The sequence below is a fragment of the Macaca thibetana genome, chromosome 8 (genome assembly GCF_024542745.1).
Source record: "Macaca thibetana thibetana isolate TM-01 chromosome 8, ASM2454274v1, whole genome shotgun sequence".
NCBI lineage: Eukaryota > Metazoa > Chordata > Mammalia > Primates > Cercopithecidae > Macaca > Macaca thibetana.
The window spans coordinates 1,479,977-1,490,613 of record NC_065585.1 but is presented as its reverse complement, the minus strand read 5'-3'; the positions used below and the strand labels follow the sequence as shown (position 1 = coordinate 1,490,613).

The 10,637-nt window shown below is 44.3% G+C and overlaps 1 protein-coding gene across 1 annotated transcript in view; it reads right to left on the bottom strand.

Annotated features, from left to right (window-relative positions):
* The window catches only part of PYCR3 (pyrroline-5-carboxylate reductase 3), a 154,155-nt gene that overhangs the window by 56,290 nt on the left and 87,228 nt on the right, over positions 1–10,637 (bottom strand). The gene's annotated exons all lie outside the window — the stretch shown is intronic.

Here is a 10,637-nt window from a genome sequence, read left to right as displayed (position 1 = left end):
AGTAGAGATCAGCTAAAGAAAATAGGATCAGAGAGGGAATCCCCGCAGAAACATGGAGTCATGATAGATGGCTGTTTGGCTAGGACTGTTCAAAAGCAGGCGAGGTAAATAGTGGACAGCCACGTCGCAAAACTGTTAGTCTTTGCCTCTGAATTTCATCTGAACATGAACTCCAAAATCTAGTTTTGTAACCATATAGTTTTTCTTTTTCTCATGAGGCCATATTTTGAATTCTTAAATAACTACCAATCCTGAAAGCCTCGGGACAAGTAATTTAAAAAGATGTACATTTTCTGGAAAATGAGCATGACTAGAGATGTTTCACATGTAGATTTTTCCAGACCATTTTAATCAATGATTCAATTTTTATATAGTAAAACACCTATTTTAAGTGTACAGGGTTTTGGAAAATCCGTACACCTGTGTAACCATCACCACCTGTGTAACCACCACCAACAGAACCAAGAACATTTCTGTCACCCAAAAAGTTCCCTTTTGCCTTTTCCTAGTTAAGCCCAGTCCAGCCCCAGGTAACCACTTTCTATCCGTATAGATTAGTGTTGCTTGGTTTAGAGCCACATACAAATGGATTCGTTTAGTACGTGTTCTTTTGTGTCTGATGTCTTTCACTGTGGCATGTTTTTAGACTCAACCCAGCTGTTTCGTGTTTCAGTAGCTCTTGCTGAATAGTGTTCCATTGTATAGATAAGCCGTCATTTGTTTATTCATCCACGTATTAATGGGTTTCCAGTCTCTGCTCTTAAAACTATGAGCATTTGTGTAAAAGTATGTATTTGCCCATGTGTTTTTATTTTGCTTGGGTAAGTACTTAGGACTTTAATTGCTGTGTTGTAAGTGTCTTAGTCCAGTCAGGCTGCCATAACAAAATGCCACAAACTGGGAGGCTTGTAAACAACAGAAATTTATGTCTTACAGTTCTGGAGGCTGGGAAGTCCAAGATGAGAGTGTCAACATTTGGTGTTTAGTGAGGGCCTACTTCCTTTTAAGTAGATGTTTTCTCACTGTGACGGTACGTGGTGGAAAGGGACTAGAAAACCTACCCCATTCATGAGGGCTCGCCCCTTGTGATTCTGTCCCCTCCCCGAGACCCCACCTCATATCATCTTATGGGTTAGGAATTTGACATGAATTGTGCAAGGATGTAAACATTCAGTCCATTGCAATAAGTGTTTTTAACTTCCTAAGAAATTGTCACACAGGTTTCCGTAGTGGTTGGATCATTTTACACTACTACTACATTATAGGAAGATTTCCAGTTGCTCCATATCTTTGCTAACACTTGGCGTTGTCAGTCTCTTCAAATTTAATCAACTCTAGTCTCCTTATGATTTTAATTTGTATTTGCCCACTGAATGGTGTTGTATGTCTATGATTTCATCTGCTTATTGCTTTTCTGTGTCGTCTTTAGTGATGTGTCTGTTCATACCTTTTGCCTGTTTTTAAGTTGGGATGCTTATTGTTGACTCAAGTTCTTTCCATATTCTAGATGAAAAACATATGTAATATATATAATTATTTGTCTCCATTTGTGATGAATATATATTGTGAATATTTTCATGTTTGGTTTGCCTGTTCATTTTCTTAATGGCGTCTTTTGAATATTTTTTAAGTCTAATTTATCAAATATTTGGGTGCGGTGGCTCATGTCTGTAATCCCAGCACTTTGGGAGGCCAAGGTGGGCAGATCACCTGAGGCCAGAAGTTTGAGACCAGCCTGGCCAACGTGGTAAAACCCTGTCTCTACTGAAAATACAAAAATCACCTGGGCGCAGTGGCGCACCCCTGTAGTCCCAGCTACTCGGGAGGCTGAGGCAGGAGAATCACTTGAACCCAGGAGGCAGAGGTTGCAGTGAGCCAAGATAACGATTTATGAGATTTTATAATTGAGTTTAAGAAATTTGCCTACTCAAAGGACATGATTTTTTTCCTATGTTTTTTATTTTATGGAGCTTTTACAGTTTTTACATTTAAGTCTGTGATCTCTTTTGAGTTCATTTTTGTGTACCATATGCGATGAGGATCAAGATTCACTTTGGATCTGTGTGGATAGTTGTTTCGGTTCTGTTTGTTGAGTCTACTTTCCCAATGACCAAGTCTTCACAGGTTGGTAAAAACTTAACTGACATAGAAGTGGTCTGTTCTGGACACCATTCTCCTTGTGTGTGTAGCTTTACACCAATATGACACTATATTGATTACTGTAGTTTTATTTGAGGCAGAATCTCATTCTGTTGCCCAGACTGGAGTGTAGTGGCACAGTCATAGCTATGTAACCTCGAGCATCTGGGCTCAAGTGAGCCTCTTGCCTTAGCCTCCCAAGTAGTTGAGACTGTAGGCATGCATCACCACGTCTTGCTAATTTTTTATATTTTTTTGTAGAGATGGGGTCTCACTATGTTGACCAGGCTGGTCTTGAACTCCTGGCCTCGAGATCCTCCTGCCTCAGCCTCCCAAAGGGATTACAGGTGTGAGCCACCACTCCTGGCCAATTGTAGTTTTATAATAAGTGTTGAACTCAGGTATTGGAAGAGCTTCCGTTTTGTTCTTTTCCCTTTTTTTTTTTTTTTTTGTTTGTTTTTTGTTTTGACTTCTAGATCTTTTGCATTTTCATATAAAATTTGGAGTCAACTTTTATCAACTTCAGGCTGGTCCGATGGCTCATGCCTGTGTAATCCTAGCACTTTGGGAGGCCAAGGCAGGCGGATCACTTGAGGTCAGGAGTTCAAAACTAGCCTGGCCAACATGGTGAAACCCCGTCTCTACTAAAAATACAAAAAAATTAGCCGGGTGTGGTTTTGGGCGCCTGTAGAATCCCAGCTACTTGGGAGGCTGAGGCAAGATAATTGTTGAACCTGGAAGGCGGAGGTTTCGGTGAGAGCTGAGATTGCGGCATTGCACTGCAGCCTGGGCAACCAAGAGTGAAATTCTGTCTCAAAAAACAACTTTTATCAGTGTTTACAAAAAGAAAGTCTTCTGGGATTTATAGTTCAATTTAGGGAGAAATGACATTTTAACAATTCTGAGTTTTCCAATTGTGAACATGGTGTACTGTCCCATTTATTTAGATCTCTGGATTTCTCTCAGTTTGCAGCTCTCACACATTTTGTTAAATTCATGTATTTAATATTTCTGCATGCTATCGCAAGTGAGAAGGTTTTTTAAAAGCTATTTTCTAGTTGTTGTTGCTGGTATATAGAAATGCATTAGACTTGTACATTGATCTTGTATCAAGCAACCTAGATCAGTTAACTTATTCTAGTAGCTTTTTTCTAGATTCTTTAGCATTTTCTATGTAGATAATCATGTCATCTGTGAATAAAGTATTTTACTTTTCCAATTTATATGGACTTTGTTCCTTTTTCTTATTGTACTGACTAGGGCACCTTGTTCTGTTTTCCTTAGAATTGGTAAGAGTATGTCCTTGTTTTGATATCAGGATACTGTTACTCTCAAAGAATTGTGAATTATTCTATCTTCATCTGTTTTCTGAAGTTGCTTATGTAATATTGATACTATTATTTCTTCCTTAAGTATTTTCTTCCTTCCCTTCCTTCCTTCCCTCCTTCCCTCGCTCACTCTCTTCTTTTTTTTCTTTTCTTTCCTTCCTTTTTTTTTTCTGAGATCCAGTCTCTGTCACCGAGGCTGGAGTGCAGTGACGTGGTCTCGGCACACTGCAACCTCTGTCTCCCAGGTTTAAGTGGTTCTCCCACCTCAGCATCCCGAGTAGCTGGAACTGCAGATGCTTGCCACCGTGGCCGGGTGTTTGTATTTTTAGTAGAGACAGGGTTTCACCATGTTGCACAGGCTGATCTTGAACTCCTGGCCTGGTGATTGGCCCACCTTGGCCTCCCAAAGTGATGAGATTACAGGAGTGAGCTACTGTGCCCAGCCATAAATTCAATTTTTTTGAACAGCTATAACACTTAAGGTTTTTCTATTTCTTCTTGTGCCAAGTTTGGTAACTTTTATCTCTCAAGGAATTACTCATTTCATGTAAAACAGTGAATTATTGGCATAAAATTCAAAACATTCCATTCCATTTTATTGCATTTTATTTGACATTCTATTTTAATTACATTTAAAAGGATGTCTTCTGGCTGGGCGTAGTGGCTTACTCTCTCGCCCGAGCTGGAGTGCAGTGGTGTGATCTCGGCTCACTGCAACCTCTGCTTCCCGGGTTCAAGCGATTTTCCTGCCTCAGCCTCCTGAGTAGCTGGGAATACAGGCGCCTACCACTATGCCCAGCTAATTTTTTTATTTTTAGTAGAGATGGGGTTTCACCATGTTGGCCAGGCTGGTCTCAAACCCTTGACCTCGTGATTCGCCCATGTCGGCCTCCCAAAGTGTTGGGATTACAGGCGTGAGCCACTGCGCCCGGCCAAAGTAGATTAATTCATTTATGAGAGCTTCACCCTCATGATCCAATCACCTCTTAGACTCCAGCTCTCAGTACTGCCATATTGGGGATGAAATTTCTACATGAGTTTTGGAAGGGCAGATACTCAACATAGCTTTCTGTCCAAGACTCATGTCCTTCTCACAAACAGATTTGTTGCAATCCCATAGTCTTCAGATTTTATTCCAGCACTGAATTAAAAGTTCAGAGTCCAGAGTCTCATCTGTGAGCCTGTGAAATCGAACAAGTTATGTCCTTCCGAGATACAATGATGGTGTACAGGCAAAAGACAGATATTCCCACTCCATCAGGGAGGGGTAAGCAGTGAGAAAGGGTTAGCAGGTCCCAAGCAAGTCTGAAACTCTGCAGGGAAGGCATTAAATGCTGAAGCTGGAGAATCATCTCTCTTGACTCCATGTGCCACTTCCTGGACACCCCAGGGTGAGGTTGGGTCCCCAAGGCCTCAGGCAACCCCACCCGATGGCTTTGCTCTACCCCCATGGGTTAGTCCTGGTGCCTGAAGCTTTTCCAGGCAAGCGTGCGTGCTGCCAGTGACTCCACGGTTCTTGGTTCCCAGTGGTGGTCCCACTCCCGTGGCTCGCTAGACATTACCCTGGTGGGGACTCCCCAGCAGCTCCAGCTCCTCATTTCCACTCAGCATTGCTTTAGTGGGGATTCTCTGTAGTGGCTCCACCCCTGCCACAAGTCTCTGCCTGGGCCCCTGGGCTTTCAGTGGTATCCTGTGAAATCTGGATGGAGGCTGTCAAGCCTTCGCAGCTCTGACTTTCTGTAAGTCAGCAGAATTAGCACCACATGGATGCCACCAGGGTTTAGGGCTTGTGCCTTCTGGAGTGAGGCATTCACATCTGGGGCTGCTTGAACAATGGCTGGGTGACCACGGAGTACTACGCTGTGGTGCCTGGAGCAGAGTCCTAAGGTGGCCCTGGGCGAGCCTGTGGAGGGCTCCCAGGATCTGTCCCCTGAAAGCATTCTGCCTTCCTAGGCCTCTGAGCCTCTGATGGGAGAGGCAGCCTCGATAACCTGAAATGCCTGCTGGGTCTTAGTTTCATTGTCTTGGGAGAATTGCACCTGGCTCCCTTCTATCCAAGCTAATTTCTTTGACAAACTTCACTGGGCTATACCCTTAGTTTCCTCTCCTGAACATACTTTTACTCTACATGGCCAGCCTGAGTTTTTCAAATCTTTCCACTCTGCTTTTAAATTATAAATTCTATTTTTAAACTATTCCTTTGCTCTCCAAGCTCAGCGTAAGAGGCCAAAAGTAACCAGCAGCTCCTTTTTCTGTTGTTTGGTTTTTGTTTTTTGGTTTTGTTAAGATGAGGTTTTGCTGTTGTCACCCAGGCTGGAGTGCAGTGGCGGGATCTCGGCTCACCGCAACCTCTGCCTCCCGGGTTCAAGCGATTCTCCTGCCTCAGCCTCCCGTGTAGCTGGGATTACAGGCACGCTCCACCACGCCCAGCTAATTTTCTATTTTTAGTAGAGATGGGGTTTCTCCATGTTGGCCAGGCTGGTGTCAAACTCCAGACCTCAGGTGATCCGCCGGCCTTGGCCTCCCAAAGTGTTGGGATTACAGGTGTGAGCCACCGTGCCTGGCCACCAGCAGCTGCTTCTCTTTTTTTGCTGCCAGATATCCTAGTTCATCACTCTCAAGTTTGACCTTCCACAAAGCCTGCAGGCATGGACACAATTCAGTGAAGCTCATTGCCAATTTATATTAAGGATGAGCTTTACTTCACTGTCCAACACCTTGTTCCTCTGTTCCATCTGAAACTTCCTCAGAATGGCCTTTATAGTTCATATTTCTATCTGCATTCTGGTTGTGACCACTTAATGGATCTCCAAGGAGGTCCAGTCTTTCCTTAGTCTTGTCTTCTAAGTCCTCACCAGAATCTAGGCCTTTTCTAGCCTGCTCCCCCAATTCTTCCAGCCTCTGCCCGTTACTCAGTTTCAAAGCTGCTTCTACATTTTTGGTTATTTTTTATTAGCAGCACCCCACTCTCAGTACCAATTTTCTGTCTTAGTCCATTTTCTGTTGCCTACAACAGAATACCTGCAACTGGATTATTTATCTGTTTGTTTGACAGAATCTCACTCTGTTGCCCAGGTTAGAGGGTAGTGATGCCACCCTAGCTCACTGTAACCTCAAACCTCTGGGCTCAAGTGATCTTCCTACCTCAGCCTCCCGAGTAGCTGGGACTACAGGTGTGCGACACCATACGTGGCCTGAAACTGGGTAATTTATAAAAGGATTTTATTTCTTACAGCTATGGAGGCAGAGAAGTCCAAGGCCAAGGGGCCGCATCTGGTGAGGGTCTTCTTGCTAGTGGGGACTCTGCAAAGTCTGGAGATGGTGCAGGGCATCAATGGTGAAGGGCTGAGCATGCTTACGGGATAGCTCAGGTCTCTTCTCTTCTTGTAAAGCCTTCAGATCCCCTCCCTGATAACCCATTGATCTATTAATCCACAAATGAGAGCAGGGCCCTCGTGATCCAGTCACCCCTTAAAGGCCTTACCTCAGTACTGCCACATTGGAGATTGGAGATTAAATTTCTTTCCTTTCTTTTTTTTTTTTTTTTTTTTTTTTTTGAGACGGAATTTCACTCTTGTTGCCCAGGATGAAGTGCAATGGCACGATCTCGGCTCGCTGCAGCCTCTGCCTCCCAGGTTCAAGTGATTCTCCTGCCTCAGCCTCCCGTGCAGCTGGGATTACAGGCACCCACCACGCCGGCTAATTTTTTGTATTTTTAATAGAGATGGGGTTTCACCATGTTGGCCAGGCTGGTCTCAAACTCCTCAGCCTCTCAAAGTGCTGGGATTACAGGCATGAGCCACCATACCCAGCTTTTTTTTTTTTTTTTTTTTTAAGTCTCATTCTGTTGCTAAGGCTGGAGTGCAGTGGTGGGATCACAGCTCACTGCAGCCTCAACCTCCTGGGATCAAGCAATCCTCCTTCCTCAGTCCCACTGGTAGCTGGGCCTACAGGTGTGTGCCACCATGCTGGGCTAGTTTTTAAATTTTTAGTAGAGACAGGGTCTCATTATGTTGCCCAGGCTGGTCTGGAACTCCTGGGTTCAAGCAATCTTCCCGCCTTGGCCTCCCAAAGTGCTGGGATTACAGGTGTGAGCCACCATGCTCGGCCAAGGTCTTTCAACTTCTATCTTTGGAAAATATTTTGATTTTGCCTTCATTTTTGAAGGATGTTGCTGCATACAGAATATGTAATTTACTTTGCCTCTGAGTGCTTGTAAGATTTTCTCTTTATCACTGGCTTTTAGCTGTTTGATTATGATGTGCCTTGGTGTGGATTTCTTTGTTTTTATCTTTCTTGGTGGTTATTGATCTTGGATTTGTGGCTCTATTTTCCTCTTATTTGGAATATTTTCCATCACAGTTTCTTTCTTTTTCTTTCTTTTTTTTTCTTTCTTTCCTTCCCTCCCTTCCTTCCTTCCCTCCCTCCTCCCTCCCCTTCCCTCCCCTCCCCTCCCCTTTGAGACAGAGTTTCACTCTTGTTGCCCAGGCTGGAGTGCAATGGCACGATCTTGGTTCACTGCAACCTCCACCTTCCAGATACAAGCAATTATCCTGTCTCAGCCTCCCGAATAACTGGGACTACAGGTGCCCACCACCACGCCCAGCTAATTTTTGTATTTTTAGTAGAGATGGGGTTTCACTATGTTGACCAGGCTGGTCTCAAACTTCTGACTCGGCCTCCCAAAGTGCTGGGATGACAGGCGTGAGCCACCACTCCTAGCCAGGAATTGCAATTTTAGGTGAAGTTTGCTTTCTGTTGCCCTCGGGGCACTGTGGCTCTGTTTGCTGCTGCCTTCCTGCCCCTTCGCTTGCTGTGCTGCAGTGTGGTCATGTTCTGTGGGTTTGTCTTCAAGTCCATTGACCTTTTCTTTTGCCTTTGAGGTCTTTTTTGTTTGTTTATTTTATTTTGTTTTTATTTCTAAAAGGTCACCTTGAGTTCAGAAGCCTTTGTGGTCTCATGTTCATTCCACCATTGAATTTTTCATATCAGATACTAGGTTTTTCAGCTGTAGAAGTTCCACTGGATTCTTTTTTTATACCTTTCATTGCTACATTACCATGTTTTCCTTTAAACCTGTGAAATTACTCACATGGCTTTTTAAAAGTTCTTATCTGACTGGGCGCGGTGGCTCACGCCTGTAATCCCAGCACTTTGGGAGGCTGAGGCAGGGGGATCACGAGGTCAGGAGATCGAGACCATCCTGGCTAACATGGTGAAACCCAGTCTCTACTAAAAATACAAAAAATTAGCCGCGCATGGTGGCGGGCGCCTGTAGTCCCAGCTACTCAGGAGGCTGAGGCAGGAGAATGGCGTGAACCCGGGAGGCGGAGCTTGCAGTGAGCCGAGATTGCGCCACTGTACTCCAGCCTGGGCGACAGAGCGAGACTCCGTCTCAGAGAAAAAAAAAAAAGCAGGCTGCAAAGAGTCACAGCGTGACCCTGGAGCGACAGCGTGACCCTGGAGCGACGGCGTTTCCCTGTGCTTTGTGCTTCCTGGAAGAGCTCACAGCCAAGGAAAGGTGAAGACGGTGCGCTGCCGCGCCTGGCTTCCAAGGAAGGGTGAATGCCCAGACCAGCTCGGTCGGGGAGACCGTAACCCAGCGGCGCTAGAGGAATTAAAGACACACACACAGAAATATAGAGGTGTGGAGTGGGAAATCAGGGGTCCCACAGCCTTCAGAGCTGAGAGCCCAGAGCCCCAAACAGAGATTTACTCATGTGTATATTAACAGCAAGCCAGTCATTAGCATTGTTTCTATAGATATTAGATTAAAAGTATCCCTTGTGGGAAATGAAGTGATGGGCCGAAATAAAGGGATGGGTTGGGCTAGTTACCTGCAGCAGGAGCACGTCCTTCAGAAAGGGTGTGTAACTGTGTCATAGAGTGATTACATCCGGGCATTATTGCCAGCCAAGATTGATAAATATGCCCAATAAGTATAATTGTTCTCCGTGTCAGCCTTTGTTGAAGGAATACTCATGGCAATGGTGATCATCACTATCATAGTTACCATTAAATTACTCATTGTGACTGGCTGTCCTGCTTTCCTCAGGTTTTCCTCTGCCATCGGTGACAGCTTCTTGATCTGTCCCCAGGTGGGTGGCTGTGTGCGATGGGTGTCGCTCATGACAGTTGGGGTCCTCCTCAGTGTCAGTCTCAACATGGCTGCAACCGGGGGGTCCTCGGGATCCTCCCAGAATCTCTTCCTCAGCATCTGGCTCATGATAAGGTTTCAGGTGTCTTGATGGTATCCAAATCGGCTGCTGATTTTGGCCTGGAGAAATATAAGCATAACCTCTACCCCAAGTTATTATTTTACCTATTTCCCAACTTTTTGTTATTAGATCTCTCCACCAAATCAATTGTTCTGCTTCTGTCTTTGCAGCTGGTTTCTGTAGATGCTGTTCAGCTGCTGATAACATCTGACCTTTGGGCAGGCTCGAAAAATTGACAGTTAATAATGCTAGATTCAGTTGTGTATGGGCTGTCCCATAATCCCTATTCTCCCCCTTTTTTGTTTTTGTCATCAGTTGTTTATCTGCATGAAATAGTAACTGAGCATTTTTAATTAACTGTGTGGAGTGAACCACATATGAAGAATCAGAAATCACATTAATGGGCATATCAAAAGCAGTCAATATCTCAATTACAGCTACAAGCTCTGCTTTTTGAGCTGAAGTATAAGGCATCTGGAATACTTTACTTTTCAAACCAGAACAATAAGCTTTACAATTTCTAGACCCATCTATGAAACAATGAAAACGCTTAGCAGGCTGCAGGTTGTTTACTGCAGGAATTGTAAATGCAAACCGTTCACAGTCTTGCTCAGCTAAGGGGATAGTAAAAACAGTCTTTTAAATCTGTGACTATTAAAGGCCAATTTTTTGGAATTATAGCAGGAGAAGGCAATCCTGGCTGTAATGCTCCTGTAGGTTGTATAACGGAATTGATGGCTCTTAAGTCAGTTAACATTCTCCATTTACCTGATTTTTTCTTAATTACGAAAACTGGAGAATTCCAAGGGGAACATGTTGGAGCTCTGTGCCCATTTCCTTTTTTTTTTTTTTTTTTTTGAGACAGAGTCTTGCTCTGTCGCCCAGGCTGGAGTGCAGTGGCTGGATCTCGGCTCACTACAAGCTCTGCCTCCCAGGTTTACGCCATTCTCCT